Source organism: Papio anubis, chromosome 8, assembly GCF_008728515.1.
Source record: "Papio anubis isolate 15944 chromosome 8, Panubis1.0, whole genome shotgun sequence".
In the NCBI taxonomy this organism is placed as follows: domain Eukaryota; kingdom Metazoa; phylum Chordata; class Mammalia; order Primates; family Cercopithecidae; genus Papio; species Papio anubis.
This window is the reverse complement of record NC_044983.1, coordinates 69,756,604-69,774,268: the sequence shown is the minus strand read 5'-3', so window position 1 is coordinate 69,774,268 and position 17,665 is coordinate 69,756,604. Positions and strand designations below refer to the sequence as shown.

The 17,665-nt window shown below is 42.8% G+C and overlaps 1 protein-coding gene across 1 annotated transcript in view; it reads right to left on the bottom strand.

Annotated features, from left to right (window-relative positions):
• Positions 1-2,553: 2,553 nt before the first annotated feature.
• The window catches only part of LY96 (lymphocyte antigen 96), a 113,063-nt gene continuing 97,951 nt past the window's right edge, over positions 2,554-17,665 (bottom strand). Inside the window, exon 5 of the transcript XR_002523853.2 lies at positions 2,554-3,284. The gene's annotated coding sequence lies outside the window, so the exon portion shown is untranslated. The remainder of the gene's footprint in view (positions 3,285-17,665) is intronic.

Sequence of the window (17,665 nt, the reverse complement as noted above, 5' to 3'; positions counted from 1 at the left end):
AGGAACTAGACTGTCAATCTCTGCATCACATCACGGACACTTACATCACATCATGGACGTTTACTCTTCCATTGAGAACTGCTGATTTGCCAGTATATTCCCTGGGTATCTCCACCTCATCTATTTGACTTAAAAATTCACACTCCTGTCTGTCAAATATCTAGGGCATAATATTCTACAACCTAAGCCTTGGATAAATGCCATCGTTAGTTATACCCTTATCATGTTATGATTGCTAAAATGTTTACGACATTCTTCAAAATGAACTGCAAAGAATCATCTGACGAAATGAGTTTGACGTTATGTATAACATTCTTATTGTGTTTCTGAGAATTGTCCTGCACTTGTTCTGTCTGTTCCATCAGATGAGCTCACTGTGATTAGTTTCTGCAAAGAAAGAAACATTGCTAGTTGCCTCTTGCTATGGCATCTCAGCTTAGTGAGAAGGGACCCAGGCTCCCACTGTGGGGCCACTGGATTCAGAGTAGATAAGTGAGTCACAATTTCTCTTGGACTCGTTTTCCTCATGTGGTATTGGGGTGTTCATTATATGATCCTTCAACTCCCTTATAGGTCTAACTCCTACAGCTCTGTGACTATGACTGTGACCCCACGAGGCACTCTAGATAACTCTCAAACCAGCTCAGAAGCTTAGAGACTTTGTAGCTTCCAGAACCCTCTCTTATAGCCTACCTCATGCAAGTTTCCTAACATGCCCATGGGGTAGGCAGCACCTCACCATTTTATTCTCATTTTGCTCATATTGATACTGAGCCCGAGAATGGCTTACCTAAGGTATCACAGCTAATAATTAGAAAGACCTGGACTCCAACCCAATTCTAGAGTTTTAAATGCCCAGTCTTGTGCCCTTTCTACTACACAGTAATGTTTCTCTCATAAAGTTTCAATAAACAATCACTAACAATTGTGTAGGAAATTCTCATTCCCCCTACATGCTGCTGCGTAAATTAATCTGGAAGTAGATGTGCACATGTCATGGTTGCAGCATTTTTGTCCTAGGAAAAAGCTATTATTTCCCTTAGGAAATCTGACGCCCAGAACTTCTGTTCATTTATTTAAGACATTTTTGAGGACTACAAACATTGCAATATCCAAGGTTCTGTGATGAGTACTTTGTTGGCTCAAAGATTCTCCCGTCCAAGGGTCACAGTCTTGGTGAACCAATGGGATGCAATTAAATAAGCTATAATAGAAGGTGGAAAGTCTCAGGAAGTGGCAAAATGTCCCCTGGGAACTTTCCTCTGGGAGGATCAGAGAAGGCCTATTAGCTTTCTATGGCTGCCTTAACAAGTTACCACAAACTTGGTGGCATAAAACAACAGGAATTTATTCTCTCACAGTTTTGGAAGCCAAAAGTCCAAAATTAGTGTCAACAGAGCCACACCCCTTCTGAAGGCTCTAGAAGATAACTCTTGCCTGTTCCAGCTACCAGCATTCCTTGGCTTGTGGTAGCATCACTCCAATATCTGCCTCTGTCTTCACATGGCCATCTTTTGTGCATCTCTGGGTCATCTCCTCTTCTTACAAATATACGAGTTATTGGTCTTTAGGCCCTATTTCCAAATAAGGTCACATTCTAAGGTTCCAGATCACCATGAATTTGGGAGAGACCTTATGCAACCCACTTCAGAAGGCTTCCCAGAAGAGATGTCATTTGAACAGAGCCATGAAAACCAACTGATACTTACAGCAGCAGTGCAGAGGAAAACGATCCTAAGAGGACTCAGGAGAAAGATATGGAAGTGGGCACATCCTGGGCATATAGAAAGAGACAAGCACCTTGTGGAAGCATAAGAAAAGAAAATGCAAAGAGGATGCATTCATCTGCTTGGGCACCCATAATAAAATACCACAGGCCAGGTGGCTTAAAATGCAGACAGCTATTTTCTCACAGTTCTGAAGCCTGGAGTCCAAGATCAAAGTGGCATTAGGGTTGGTTTCTGGTGAGGCCTCTCTTGCTAACTTAGAGACAACGCCTTTTCTCTGTATCTTCATGTAGCCTCATCGCTGTTTATGCAGAGAGAAAGAGAGTGAGTTCTACTACCTCTTCTTCTTATAAGGACACCAGTTGTTATGGTTAGGTTGTGTCCCCACCCAAATCTCATCCTGTATCGTAACTCCCACAATTTCCACATGTCATGGGATGGGCCTGTTGGGGAGTAGTTGAATCATGGGGGTGGGCCTTTCCTATGCTGTTCTTGTGATAGTGAATAAGTCTTGTGAGATCTGATGGTTTTATAAAGGGGAGTTTCCCTGCACAAGTTCTGTTATTCTCTCTTCTCTGCCACCATGTAAGATGTGCTGTTTGCCTTCTGCCATGATTGTGAGGCCTCCCCACTCACATGAAACTGTGAGTCCGTTTTCTTTTTCTATAAACAGTCTTGGGTATGTCTTTATCAGCAGCATGAAAACAGACTAATACACCAGTCCTATCAGATTGGGGCCCCACTCTCATGACCTCGTTTCACCTTAATTCCCTTCTTAAAGGCTCTACCTCCAAATATCATATCAATTTAAGAATGACAACTTTCATAAATTTAGAAAGAAGAGCTTTATTTCTCATGAAGAGTTTCAGCCTGCAGGGTGGCCATTCCCAGAGGCTGGGAAGTGTAGCCTCTGGTCAGAAGCCAAAAACAGATACTTCAAGGGAGGGGGAAAGGGAACAGAAACATATGGTAAGTTGGGTGGTTAAGTGTACATATTCAACAGATTATAGGAGGAGTCATTAATATTTACAAAAGGAAAAACATGCACATGTACAGTTGAGCTTCGTGCCTCTTCATGGGTCCTGTGTACAAAAAATGGCAGTGTTAGCATAATCCCAGGGTGGAGTTTCAGGCCCTCTGGCATCAAAAGATGAAGCAGATGACATGAAAACCTTCACTGCACATTCTCCGTAGATTGGCCAGAACAACTCCATGGTCAATTGTCTCTCATCAGGAAGAAATGCTGGTCTGTTGTTGTACCGAAACTGCAAAAGGGAGGGGCAGCATCAGATGGTTGGTTGATATCAGCAGCAGAGTCTTTTGAGAGGGCTGGTTTCTATTCAGCCTGTAGGGAAGAAGGCCTAATGGCTGTTAGTGAGGGAGCAGGTATAATAAGGTGTGTCCAACCTCTCATACCATCATGGCTGAGAACCGTTTTCAAGGTTATTCTGGGGTTGCTATGGCCAAGAGAAGGTCTGTTCACTCAGTTGAGGGGCTTAGAATTTTACTTTTATTTCCCAGTAGTTATATCAGGAGGTAGGGCTTCAACATGTAAATCTGTGGAAAGAACACAGACAAAATTCAGTCCATAAAAGATTATTTAAAGCCAAATAAAAACAGGTGAAGAGTATCAACCAGGCCAAGGAATTGGACCTGTATTCCTCCAATCACAGAAAGATGTTGAAAATCTTGATCGAGGTTATAAAAATGTTTTCAAGAGAGGCATCCTCCTTTTCATTTTCCTGTTCTATAAAGTAAGGACTATTTTCTAGGAGCCCTTTCAGACTGTTAGGGTGGGATTGCTGGTTACATTTTAGAAAATTAATCTCTAAGAACTGCTAACTCTGTCTGAATCATGGGCTATGAAGCAATTATGTCACCAAAAGTTAGATAATTTGTAAGGGTCATTGTTTTTTATTCTAAAATGGCTAATAATTAATAGACCAGTTGCTGTCAAGAGCAACAGAATCCTGCAAGTTCTTAGTATCATCAAATAAATACTAATACAGAATAAGATGGTCTGAGTGTGGTGGCTCACACCTGTAATCCCAGCACTTTGGGAGGCCAAGGTGGGTGGATCACTTGAGGTCAGGAGTTCGAGATCAGCCTGGCCAACATGGCAGTCTCGATTAAAAATACAAAATACTAGCCAGGCGTGATGGTGGGTTCTTGTAATCCAAATTTCTTAGGAGGCTGAGGCATGAGAATCACTTGAGCCCTAGAGGCGGAGGTTGCAGTGAGCCAAGATCATGCCAGTGTACCCCAGCTTGGGTGACAAAAGTAAGACTCTGTCTCAAAAAAGAATATAGAAAGACATAATAAGATGAACCGGTGAGATTTTTTTAATTTGGACAATTCTGGCATGATTAGCTTGCACCATAAGGGACATTTGTAAATATTTTTCCAAGGCCTTACTTTTATACAGTTTCCAAAAGAAATCTTGGGTCTTCTTTAACTCCCTGCTCAGTAAAATGTGAATTGAAAGGCAGTATTGAATACCAAAGGGCCAGAGCTGGAAGGATACTTCTGAAATTACGCATTTCCAACTCTCACATCACAGACGAGTAAGCTGAAGACCAGAGGTACACAGTGATTGGCCTGAGACAGCACCCCAGCTATTTATTGGAAAAGCTTGCCTGACACAAACAAGAAATAAGCCTTATTTCAAGATTTTCAACATCTTTCTATGACCAGTTATGACTGGTGAAAAACCAGAACTGCTCTAAAATTTAACCAACATTATGTAGTACTTGCTATGTTACAGGCACTGCTTAAGTCAGTTTCTCTCCTGGCCATAGAAAGTACCTAGGGATATTGTCAAAAGGCAGCTTCTGATTCAGCAGGGCTGGGGCCAGGTCTGAGAGTCTGCATTTCTATTATAACAAGCCCCTAGGTATTGCTGATGATCCTTGTCTGAAGACAACACTTTGAGTAACAGAGGTCCAAGTACTTTATTTATTTATCTATTTACTTATTTATTTATTTATTTATTTATTTATTTGAGACAGAGTCTTGCTCTGTGGCCCAGGCTGGAGTGCAGTGGCATGATCTCAGCTCACTGCAACCTCCGCCTGCCAGATTCAAGTGATTCTCCTGCCTCAGCCTACTGAGTAGCTGGGACTACAGGCACACATCACCACGCCCAGCTAATTTTTGCATTTTTTAATAGAGACGGGGTTTCACCATGTTGGCCAGGCTGGTAACTCCTGACCTCAAGTGATCTACCCACCTTGACCTCCCAAAGTGCTGGGATTACAGGCATGAGCCAACATGCCCAGCCCCAAGAACTATATAAATATCAACTCTTCTATTCTCCAAAATAACCCTGCTACTGTTACCGATACAGGTACTGTTGCTATTCCAATTTTACAGAGAAGGAAAGTGAGTTGTCTAAGGGCACACAGGTGGAAAGGGCCAGAGTCAGGATTTGTACCCAGACAGCCTAACTGTAACCTGTGCTCTTAACTACATTACCCTCAGATTCTCGAAAGCAATCCATGATCATCTGCATGCATCCACATATCTGCTTTCAAGGCTGGGGCACTAACACTCTATTTTAAGTATGCTGTCATGAAAATAATCACCATGAAAATTATTTTTAAAACTAATCATGATATAATGTTAAGCAAAAATATCAGAATACAAAATACATCAGGCCAGGCCAGGCTCTCTGACCACCCACCTCCGTCACTCAAGTAGGAACCACCCAAGTCATCCCTGCAACAGCAGGAAAGGTCTTCTCTCTTTTTCTCTCTCCCAGAAACTACCCCCGGGAAACTTCATTCTTGCTCCTGCTCCCCAACAAACACTTTAGGAAGTGAGGTCTCCCCCGATCAAAGACGTGAGAGAAAAGTAGTCACGGCACCCTGGGAGCAAGCCAGCCACCCTAGCATCTATAGTTTTCTTTCATTCATTCAATAAACATCCACCGAGGACCTACTAGGTGCCATACACCATCATAGGTGCTGGGATACAAAACAGACAGAGTCCCTGCCCCCATGAAGATTGCATTCTAGTGGGGAGTGGCTGACAATTTTTAAAAGCATAAAAATAAGCATATTATATAGTATCTTACTAGACAATAATTGTTATAGAAAAATAATAGAGCAGGGGAGTCAGCAAGGCAATGGTACCTAGGGTTGTCAAGGTGACCTCAGCAAGAAAATGACATCAGAGAGAGGATTTGAAGTGAGGGAGTTCATGATGCACGTGCCTGGGAGAGAACATTCCAGGCAGACAGAACCACAGGTGCAAAGGCCCTAAAATAGAAACACATCTAGAAAGTTAAAGGTGCAGCAAAGAGGCCATGGTGTCTGAAATGGATGAGTGACAGGAAGAGGAGTCAGAGAGAGAATGGTTAGGGGAAGAGACAGATCATGCAGAGCTTCATTGGGCTTAATGAGGGCCTTGGCCTTTACTTTGAGAGTAATGGGGAGAATCAACCTCGGAGGACAAGGAAAGAAGCTTGAAGACCAGCTAAAAGGCAACTGCAAGAATCCACGCAAGGGATGTTTGTGGATCAGACCAAAGTGGTTGCAGTGGAGATAGTGAGAAGTGGTAATGAGATTCCAGATATTGGGGTTTTTTGAAAGGTTAGATGTGAAATGTGAGCAAAAGAGAGGAGTCAGGGATGCTTCCAAGGCAATTAACTTGGGCACTTAAACACATGAAGTTGTCCTTAACTGAGATGTGAAAGAAGGTAAGGAAAGCCAACTTGGAAGAAAGATCTAGAGTTCAGTTTCAGACACGTGAAGGTGGAAATGCAGAGACATGGAATAGATGGTTGTCTCTGTGAGTCTGGAATTCAGGGATAGGTGTGGGCTGGAGGTGCTCGTGTGGGAGTTTGCAGCACAGACAGCCATGAGACCAAATGAGATTTCCAAGAGCGTGTGGAAGGCAAGAAAAAGGAGCGATCTAAGATCTGAGCCCTGGATGTGTCAATGAAAAGAGAAGGAAGCAAAAAACATCTGGGGAGATGTATCCAGCAGCAGAAGAGGTAGGAAGGAAACTGCAGAGTCTTGGAAGTCAAGAGAAGAAAATGTTTGCTGGAGGAGAGAGTGAGCAGCTGTGTCAGCTGCTGCTACAAGGTGAGGTGGGATGAAGACTGAGAACCAAGCTTTGGCTGCAGCAAGGCGGAGGCCATGGTGACCTTCATGAGCAGTTTCACGGAAGTAATAAGAGGAATATTTTTCCCCACAGGAAGGATAGAAAACTTCAATGATAAAAATGGGAAAGGGGCACCATGGCTGGCATTAAACCTATAGGGAGGGATGGAGGAAGAAGCAACAATGCCTATGGCCCTTAAAGGACAGATCTGTGTCATCCAAGCTGAAATGCTTCTGTGAGTGTAGGAAAAGGCTTTATGTTCTCATGACTCAACAGATTATGCTGCTAATTTACTGACTCTTTGTTCTCTCTTCAGCTGTGCCCTGAATAAAGCTTAATCTCTTAAGCAGAAGAAAAAAAAGAAAGGTCATTGACCAGCAATTAAGCTATCACTCAGATGAAACCTGGATCCAGTTCATTACATGAAAGGGATACTTGCAACATTCTTCCTCAATTTGAGATTCGTGGCTCCAACAATGGATTTTTGGCTTTGATATTGCTGCCACACCTTTGGAACAACAATATTGGGACATTCACACTGTCCTTTCTCTGTATTCGGCCCACAGAGGCCAGATTTCTGCATTCAAGGCCAAACCTGCTCTTTCTATCAACTCTGTAAAATCATCTCCTATCACCAGCATTCCTGCCAAGTTACCCATTTAGAACTGTCTCTTTCTTTTTCACACAAAGCCATATGTGAATGCAGAAGAGATGATATACTTAAACCCATCAGAATCATTCCTTTTTTATCCCAAAAATGGAAGATCTGCCTTAAAATTCCTGAACAGTACCTTCTAACTCATTAGCAATTACCAATTGCTTGTTTCCCTAGTTAAACCAGACTATAAAATATATTTCTAGGAAAGCACCTAAGACATTATACTCACATAGATGATCATCTGCTTTGTTTCAACCTGATGGGAAGAACTATCATTATTACTCCCATGGCTAGGAAATAAGACAATTGCAATCAAACCTCATCATTTCAGATCCTGCTACTCTGACAATAACAGCAATTCAACCTTGATTGAAGATTACCTTTGTAGCACATTTGAAAATAAGGCATTGCAAAGAAAATTAATAACACGAATAATGTCCAGGGAAGATATTTAAGCTACTTAGAACATAAAGAGTTTCAAATATCATCAATTTGTTAAAGGAGAGCTATCTTCAACAATACTAGCACAGAAAGACAGGATACATGTGTAATTATGATAGATATCTACTCATGGGTTAATTATATCCTACCTTTTCCCAAAACTTATGAGGTTTTGTTGTAATTGCTGAGCTACACACACGCGCACATACACACACCCACTACCTCACCCACAGTCATGCAAGTATATTCAAACAACTTGCCAACCCACACATTTTATTTGCCAACACCCACACCCCACCCACAATTAGGTTTCCCAGATTCAAAAAGTAAATTGCTGGTCCTTTCTTTTGGTGCACAATAAGAAAGTACCAGCGACATACTTGAGTCATAAATGGACTACTCCCCAAACTGCTTTTTCATAATTACATAATTATAATTTTAGCAGTATAAAATTAAAAGAAAAAATATTATTTCTTGCTTGACTAAGAAATAACCTATGAAAGAGATTTGCCTCTTCTCCATGCCTATAGATTTCATCACAGAGCAGAAATAATTAGAATCTGTGCTTAACAACAAAAAAAATACACCAAGATTCATTTACGGAATTCAAAATAAATAATATGCTATCTCAAGTTATTATTTTTAGATGTTGAGTTGTATAAGCAACCTGCAGAGGATGAAATTTGAAGGCAGCTCCTCACAAGATGTAAGCATGAGAGAGGCATATATAAAGAATCTTACCAGCCCAGGACCAGCAGATGATGAAATCTGACAGATTGGCTGGCATTATCTCGCCCATTCCGGGTGCTTGTCTCATGCAATCTGCTCCCACGGGGCTGAGCCATTGCCTCACTCTAAAAACATCAACCACACACACACCACCTCCGATCCTGGAAACTGAAGAACTCTACACTGTGGTAAACATTTGTTCTCTGAAGTTTTCTTCACTAAACTTTTAGGATTCATATTTACCAAATGTTAAGAATGTACCAAATGCACAACATTCAGAAAATTTCCTCCATCGCAATCCACAATAGTTCAAAAATATTTGTTCAACAAACCTCTGTTGAACACCTGCTATGTGCCAGGCACTGCAGTAGCTATTAAAGATGTAAAGCTGAATCAGAGACTGGTCCCCTCCTAAAGGAGATCAGCATGCATGTAGAAAACAATGTCACAAATATGACATGAACAGTGCAACGGTAGAAAGGAAGGCAGTGTAATTCATTCTGCCTAAGAGATTGAAGAAAGCAATGTTGCAGAGGTTGTATTTGAGCTCGGCTTGCAGAAGGAGTTCACTGAATGAGAAGGACAGAAAGAGCATCCAGACACAGCAAAGCCCTGAGACCTGTTTGGGAAACTGAAAATCCAGAATGACAAGAGAAAGAGCAGGCTACAGTGATGGGCTGGGCAGGAAAGGTTTTGAATGCCATGCTTTTATTTTATACTAAAACAATAAGAAACCATGAATGACTTTTAACCAAGGAAGAACAACCAAATCAAATTATATGGTATAATTACATAATTGTGGCAGTTCAGAGGATGGATTGAAACAGGGAGAGAAAATCAGGACTTAAAGTGGAGCTGTGACAATACAGAGAGGAGGAGGAGGCAAGAGCTATTCCAGAGATAAGATGAACAGGATTCAGGGACCTTCGGATGCCAGAAGTGAAGAAGACGGAGCAGCACGGGATGAATTCAATGATCTCAGTGACAATGACAAGTGAGATGAACTTTCATGAGCCAGTCATGGGAAAGCAGGAGGAGGTGAAAGTTTGGGTGAAGCAGTGAGTTCAGTGTTAGCTATTTAATGGGTTGCCTAGGGGGAGTGGAAGAAAGGGATGGAGGAGGTCAAGAAACTCTACGTCCAAGTGTTGTCAGTGCTGAAGTTAAAGCCAGCCAGATGATAACAGGAGATGAAGTCAGGAGAGAAATGGCAGCCCGGGAGTCAATGGATGTAACGGAGTGACCCAGATGTTGATAGGTTATGGCAACTTGTGTGAAGGCACGTAGAACTGGTTGAGGTGTCCCTCGGGGGCCAATGTTCTTGGATGACTGACTTAAGGAGCCATTCCCAAACCCTTTCTCTCTAAAGCCACGTACTCATTTTCCCTGTTTTCCTTTTAGCTAAAGGGGACAATGTGAGGATACTGGAACTCTGGGAGGCTTCAGAAAACTTTTTTGAGGCCAGTCTTGCTCTGTAGCCCAGGCTGGAGTGCAGTGGCCGGATCTCCGGCTCACTTCTGGCTCCAGCCTCGGGTTCACGCCATTCCTCCGGCCTCCAGCCTCCCGAGTAGCTGGGACTGCAGGCGCCGCCACCTCGCCCGGCTATTTTTGTATTTCTTAGTAGAGGCGGGGGTTTCACCGTGTTAGCCAGGATGGTCTCGATCTCCTGACCTCGTGATCCGCCCATCTCGGCCTCCCAAAGTGCTGGGATTACAGGCTTGAGCCACCGCGCCCGGCCCAGAAAAACTTATGCTTCTCTGATAAAATGAACAGACTTAGTTGGTGCTTCCCCCACCATCTTTCTTGAATGCAGAAATAATGCCCAAAAGTTCTTTGAGCCAGCTTGTCACCCATGAGGTGACAAAAAGCCAATATATGAATGATAGCCAGGTAAGAAGACAGAAAGTCCCACTTTCTAGCCCTAGACTATAGGGAGCTTTTAGGCAAGGCCCAAAGCAAAGCAGTATCGTAGAAGGAAAATCAGGCTTTAAATGAGTCAAAAGGAAGGAGGCTTATTCTAAGGAAAGGTTGAGGACAGAAAGTGTGTCCTGCTATTTCTCCAGCACCCAGCATGATGCCTGAGATCCAGGAGCTACACACCATCCATTTGCTGAATCAACAAATAGTAAGTGGATGGAAGGACTTCAAGGAAGGCTTGAGGGAGGAAGTGCAAGCCAAAGGGTTTGAAGGAAAAACTCTGTCAAAGAAATGGGGACATGCTGGCTGGTCAGTTAGAGCGTTTGCCCCTTGGACAGAGGTCTCAGATCACAGCAAGGAGGGAAGCAGGTGCTGGTTGAAGGACAGTTTCAAGCATCAAGTCCCAGAAAAGAAAAGGCAGAAATATTTCTCAGAGAGAAAACCATCTGAAACAACAGTATATTGGCCTGTGTCCCTTTTACAGATCCGCTAGCAGAAGCAGTTCTCAAGGCCTTCCATTTCAGGAGAGCCATATCATTAACACCATGAAAGAATACGATTTCATCCTCAGATGCCTACAGCTCTCAAGTCCACCCAGGGACTCCTGAGGGGGGAACACAAGTCATCTTGTAGGGTACCTGACTCATAGGAAAGCCAGCCCAGAATCTTTGATCTTCCACTTCTTCAGGCCTGACCATGGCAGGATTTAATCCATAAGAACGAATTCTAACAGCAGAAAGTTGGGCATTGGACAAGAAAGATCTAGCCAGCTGCAGGGTTCCAAGAGATGCAATCTTGCAAGAGGTGGTACTGCTTCGAGAGCTTTCTGGGTGGAGAAAGATGGCCCAGCTGGTGGAGACAGCCCACAGCTGGAAGAAATTTGCTATCCAAAAAGTGTTCATAGAATGTTCCACACAACCTCACAGTCTCCCAAATATGACCGCAGGCTCACTTTCTCCTTGTATACCCCTCTCCCCATGCCACTCCTTTCTGTACCCACCTACACATTCTGTACCCACCTACACATTCAATAAAGGAAATAAATCTAATGATGCCTTATGTGGTCTTTTTACAAATAGCAGCCAAAATAGACGTCTATTGACAATACCCACATATACCAGAATCACATGGAGAAAGAAAGAAAGTAAAATGTCATCAGGCATTGAGGGCATCTGCCGCATGTGGGCACAGCTCTGTTTCTAATACTGAGATGCATTTTCTATCATTTAAATATCTAAATGTTCCACGTAAGGGAGAATTGACATTTTCAAATGTTAGGTTCATACATATAATTCCAAGAGAGTCCTACCAAATTGCTGGAGAAACTAATCTAATTTTCAATAGACTCAGAATACACTCCAGATAAGACTGCATTTAACATTTTGATCTACATTAGTAAGCCTTCTCTCACATTGCCTAGTTGGGGACGAAGCCCTAACAAGATATAGCACCACCTATTGACCTGATACTAAAAATACAGGCTGTCCATTTGAGCATATTCAGGCTCATAGGCTATGTAGGGTTGAGACATGTAATTTATTTCATATCAAATGATCTTTAACATTTCAACAGATTTAATAGAAGCAAGGTGGGAATAAAAACTATAAACATTGTCAAGGTATGCTGTCTCCATTTTTTTAATGTTATTTCTTACAGCTCTATTATAAGAACTTAATCTTATCTATTTGTCTTAATTATCTTATTATCCCAATCTTATCTATTTGTATTTGCTCCCTGGGTTCGTTAAATACATATTCATTTAGCACTTATATATGCCAGATCTTGTGTGTGGCAACAGAACCACAGTGGTAAACAGGACCAACATGACCCCTCACCACCGAGAGCTTACGGTTTTCCTAGAATCTGACCACTTTTCATCACCTCAACTATGAATGCCTTAGTCCAAAGCCACCTAGATGATTGCAGGAGTCTCCTCACTGGTCACCCTGCTTTCACAGTATGCCTCCACAATCTCTTCTTGATGGAGCATAGAGGGAGTCCTTTAAAACCTAAGTCAGAACACAAACCTCCTCTGCTCTAAAACCTCCAAAGGTCCATCTCATCTAAAATGCAAAATAATTACTGTATAAGACCTGGCCTCCCCTTTCCACCTCTCTCCATCCTCCCAGGCCCCAATCTTCCACACCAACCATCCTGTCCTCCCTGCTCTTTCTCAAAGTCAGGAAGCCGCGGGAGTCTTTGCACTTGCTAACCCCTCTGCTTGGATACTCATCCTCAGATGCCTGTAGGACACACTCCCTCAAGGTCTTTGCTCAAATAGCACATGATTCGTGAGGCCCTTCTTGACCACCTTTCCTGAAATCATAACAGCACTCCTTATGATGGCATTCCTATCCCCCCTGCCCCTCGTTTATCCATCATGCTTATCACTATCTGACCTACTATCTGCAGGTACTCTCCTGTTTGTCTGTCGTTGTCTTCTACAACTAGAGTACAAGCTCCATGAGGGCAGGGACTTTGTTTTGTTAACTTTGGAATCTCCAGAGCCTCAAACAGTGTCCATTACACATCTGTCAAATAAATTCTCATCCACTTTCCCTGTGTATCTTTCTCATTCTCTAGACCCTGGTTCCTGAGGACAGTGAAGGAGTCAGACATGGGAAAGTTTCATACCAAGTCTAGGACACAGGAGAGCTTGTCCTATGCATGTTTGGGGGCAGGGCTAGATTCATGAATGTGTTCCATGCTCAGAGGGGCCCTGTGCCAGGTTTAATGCTCTCAGTGACCAAATTGAAATCCTTCATAATTTTTGGACAAAAGGACCTGTATTTTCCTCTTGCCCTGGGCTCCCATAAATTCTGTGGCCAGTCTTGTTTTGAGGATTTGGAATAAAACATGTGTGAGTAAATAGCCCACGGAGAACATCCATCGAAAGATACACAGTTCTCTCAGTGCATGGCCCTTTTGATAAGTCACAACCACCAGCTGTTTCATCACTGATCATTCCAGGAAGGGAGCTTGGCCCCTGAGGGTATGGGAGGTTTGCTCTCTTCAGCCTAGGACTAACCCTATCCTGCTAGGAAGTCAGGGGATTGTTCCCAGCAGTTCTTTCCTCTGCACCCTTCTCACCCCATCTCTGGCTCTCACCAGGCCACAGGCTGGAATTCCCCACCAGCAAGATCAATCCATGCCAAGAGAGAAGGAGTAACTTACATGGATACAATTGTTAAATTAACTCCTGCAAAGCTTACATTTAAAATAGGCAGGAGGGGTCAGGCGCAGTGGCTCATGCCTGTAATCCCAGCACTTAAGGAGACCAAGGCAGGTGGATCACTTGAGGCCAGGGGTTGGAGACTAGCCTGACCAACACGGTGAAACCCCATGCCTACTAAAATACAAAAATTAGCTGGGTGTAGTGATGGGTACCTGTAATCCCAGCTACTCGGGAGGCTGAGGCATGAGAATCGCTTGAACCCGGGAGGCAGAGGTTGCAGTGAGCCGAGATCGTGCCACTGCACACCAGCCTGGGTGACAGAGCAAGACTCTCTCAATAAATAAATAAATAAATACTCAGGAGGGTTCCCAGTGGGAAAGGGTCACAATCTGCAGTTTTAGCTTAGAGGTTGAGGGGAGGGAATAGATGGGACTGAGCCCCAGAAGGGTGGATGCTTGGGGGTATGTGGTGCAAAAGAGGGAGCACAGCAGAAAGGTAAGAAAGGGACATAAAACATCTCAGAAGACTTAGCAACTGCTTTGTCTTGTCTCAGGGCACCAACAAATGGCTCCTTGTGTTTTCCTGGACATAGACAAAGAGGTGGAAAAAGGAGAAAGAACCATGGGTGCTCCACTGCCCTCTGCTGGCCCTTGCAAGAAGTGTCCTGTGTGCTGGCAAAGTGTCATGGGGTTTTCTCTTGAATGATGGCTGCACACAAAACATTCATGAGTCCTGAGAGCAGGGGAATAGTAAGATATGGTTAAGCAAAACTCTTCTATTCTATTCTATTCTATTCTATTCTATTCTATTCTATTCTATTCTATTCTATTCTATTCACTCAGTGAAGTACTAAACAGTATGGTATAACAGTTTTGGGAATTCAAGCCAGGAAAAAAGCCTTAGGTAGGTGGGTGGTTAGTGGATAAAGACAAACTTGAATTTGTCCTTGAAGTATAGGAAGGATTCAGACAAGAGAAAGAAGAAGAAAGAGAGATTAGAGGTGAAAAGGAAAGAAACAGAAAAGATTATAAGGGCAAGAACAGACTACAGAAAGAGAGAGAGATGGTTAAGCCCAACTCATACTTTGAATATTAAACAATGTTTACAGCAAGATGAGGACAAACTATGCCTTTCCTCAGGCAAAAAATAGGGCAACATCTGAAAGAACAAAGGAAGTTCTTGCCACTAGAAAGCTTGGCGATGTCTCTCATTAGACTTGTTAGGAGTTACACTTTTCACACCCCTGTGAAATAGAAAGTAGGCAGGCCAGAAACAAAAATTCCCCAAGCAAAGTGGTGACATGTTAGAGGCCCTTTAAGGCAAAATAGTGAACCTTGGCCACCCAGAAGTTTGTAACACTCTTCAAGTGTAGACCACACCGAGACTGATGCTATCTCTCAGGTGGGACCCTGGGATTCCAAAGCTGATTGGAGCCTGAGTGCTGACGGCTTTGTTTTGGTGGCTTTTCTAAGGTTCCTCGGGATAAGTAGGTTGTAATAAAATACAATTTCCTTTCTTAACGACACTGGTTCTCAAACTTTGGGGAACATACAATAAAATACAACTGAGCACTTGTCAAAATATAGAACGGCAGGCTCCATCTCCCAAGATATCGACATAGGAGGTCTGACTGCAGTTTATTAATCTGCATTTTAAATAAGTCTCATGCACTCCCCAGATGATTCCCATACAGGTAATTTTAGGACCATGTTTTGTACTGCCCTATAAACTGTTTCTCAAGTCGCTGGTTAACTCTAATGCAAACCCCTAAGCTTCAGATCCAGTTTTGTAGGATCTCAAGAGCTATTGCCACCCAACTTCAGAAGAGTTTCTGCAAGACTTTCCATTCTGTCATGATCTTCTTTCACCCAGAGGTATTCAATATTCACACAAGAATGGAGAATTTGAAAGATGCCCTGCTTAGCCTGTATGGGCTGCTGCAACAAAATGCCACAATGTGGGTGGCTTGTAAACAACATAAATTTATTTCTCACAGGCCTAAACGCTGGAAAGTCCAAGTTCAAGGTGCCTGCAGATTCAACATCTAGCGAGGGCTGCACTTCTTGATTGATAGATGGCCCCTATCTTGCTGTGTTCTCACATGGGGAAGGAGCAAGGAAGCTCACTGGTTTCCTTGGCACTAATATAAGGGCACTAATCTGATTCAGCAGGGCTGTGCCTCCCAGTGGCCCCACGTCTTAAAACCATCACATTGGTGATTAGGTTTCAACAGAAATTTGGGAACGTAGGGTAGGGGAGGATTAACATCCAGACCAAGCTCAAGCAAACAGTATCAGTTAGAACAGGAATTACCTTGGACCTCAACCTAATACCTAACCAGAATTATATGTGACCATTTTTGTCAAGTTTTGGTTTATAAATGCAAAAGGCAGGAACCCCTGACTTTCACAGAAGGAAAAGCCATGGCAGTTCTTGTGATTAACTGGAACCAGCAGTGATGGATTTGGGATAGTGAGACAGGCCTCCATGTAGTCTTCAATGAGCAAAGGATGCCTGAGCTAATTCATTCATTCAGCAAAGGCTTCCTGAGTGCCCATCTCGTGCCAGGCACCAGAATCCTCGCAGTGAGCAAAACTGGTAGATGTTCTCCCTATAGTTTGTAGAGAAAGACAGAAGATACTTTCAGATGGTAACAAGAGCTGGAAAAGAAATCGAGGATTGGGTAAGGAGTGGCTACTTTAGGTAGAAAGATCAGGGGAATGCCTCTGATTCAATAATATTTATGCTAAGATCTGAATGTCAAGAAGCTGGTCATGGAAAGATCCAGGAAAAATCTCACTTATATGTGGGATCTAAAAAAGTTGAACCCATAGAAATCAGAGGATAGAATGTTGGGGAGATGTTGGTCAAAGGGTACAAACTTTCAGTTATAAGATGAATATGTCTTAGGGATCTAATGTACCCCATGGTGACTCTAGTTAACAATACTGTATTATCTTTTGAAATTTGCTGAGAGTAGAAACTAAATGTTCTTGCTACACACACACAAACACACACACAAATGGTAACCAGGGTGAGGTGACAGATATGCTAACTAACTTGATTGGGGTAATGATGTCACAATATATATGTATATCAAATCATCACATTGTACCTCTCAAACTTACACAGTTTTATTAGTCAATCATAGCTCAATGAAGTTGGAAAAAATTAAATTTAAAAAGGATCCAGGAGAAGAACAGTAGATACAAACCTCTGAAATAGAAAGGAGCTCGGTGTGCTTGAGGAACAGGAAAAAGGCCAGTGTGACTGGAACAAGTGAACGAGAGGAAGGAGGAGTTGGAAAAGCAGAAAGAAGCTGGCTGCGGCAAAGGCATCGCTATTGCTGCAGTGGCAGAGAACTATTTTCAACAATGCCACTCCAGTGACAAATCTTTGGTTCCGTGGGTGATTGCCAGGCTTTTCCGTACACACTGACACAATGAGTAACTTGGGTCTGTCTAGCGGAAAATATCGACCTTGGGAAGCCATCCTCTCCCCCAAAGCCTTTTCTCCTCGTTCAAGATGTCTGAAATTATACAAAGAAGGCAGAACAAGATATGATTCCTCTGTGATTCCAGAATAAGATGTCTGGCTTGGAATGAGACAATCATATGTTTTAGTTTCGCCTCTGTCACCTTTTAGTTGGCAAGTTATTGAAACAACCTGAGCTTTGTTTCCACATCTGTAAAATGGGAATAACACAGAATACCTTACTCACAGGGTTGTTGTAGGCATTGTGTGAGACAGCACACATAAATCATTTACTGCCGCAGCTGGCATATAATAGTAAGTGCACACAAATGTTATTCTTCTCCAAGAAGCTTCATTTCTCTAACTTAAGACGTTGATGGAAGCTAAACAGAAAGTCTGTCTGGAGTAATCACACTGTAACCTGTTATTTGTCATTTGTAC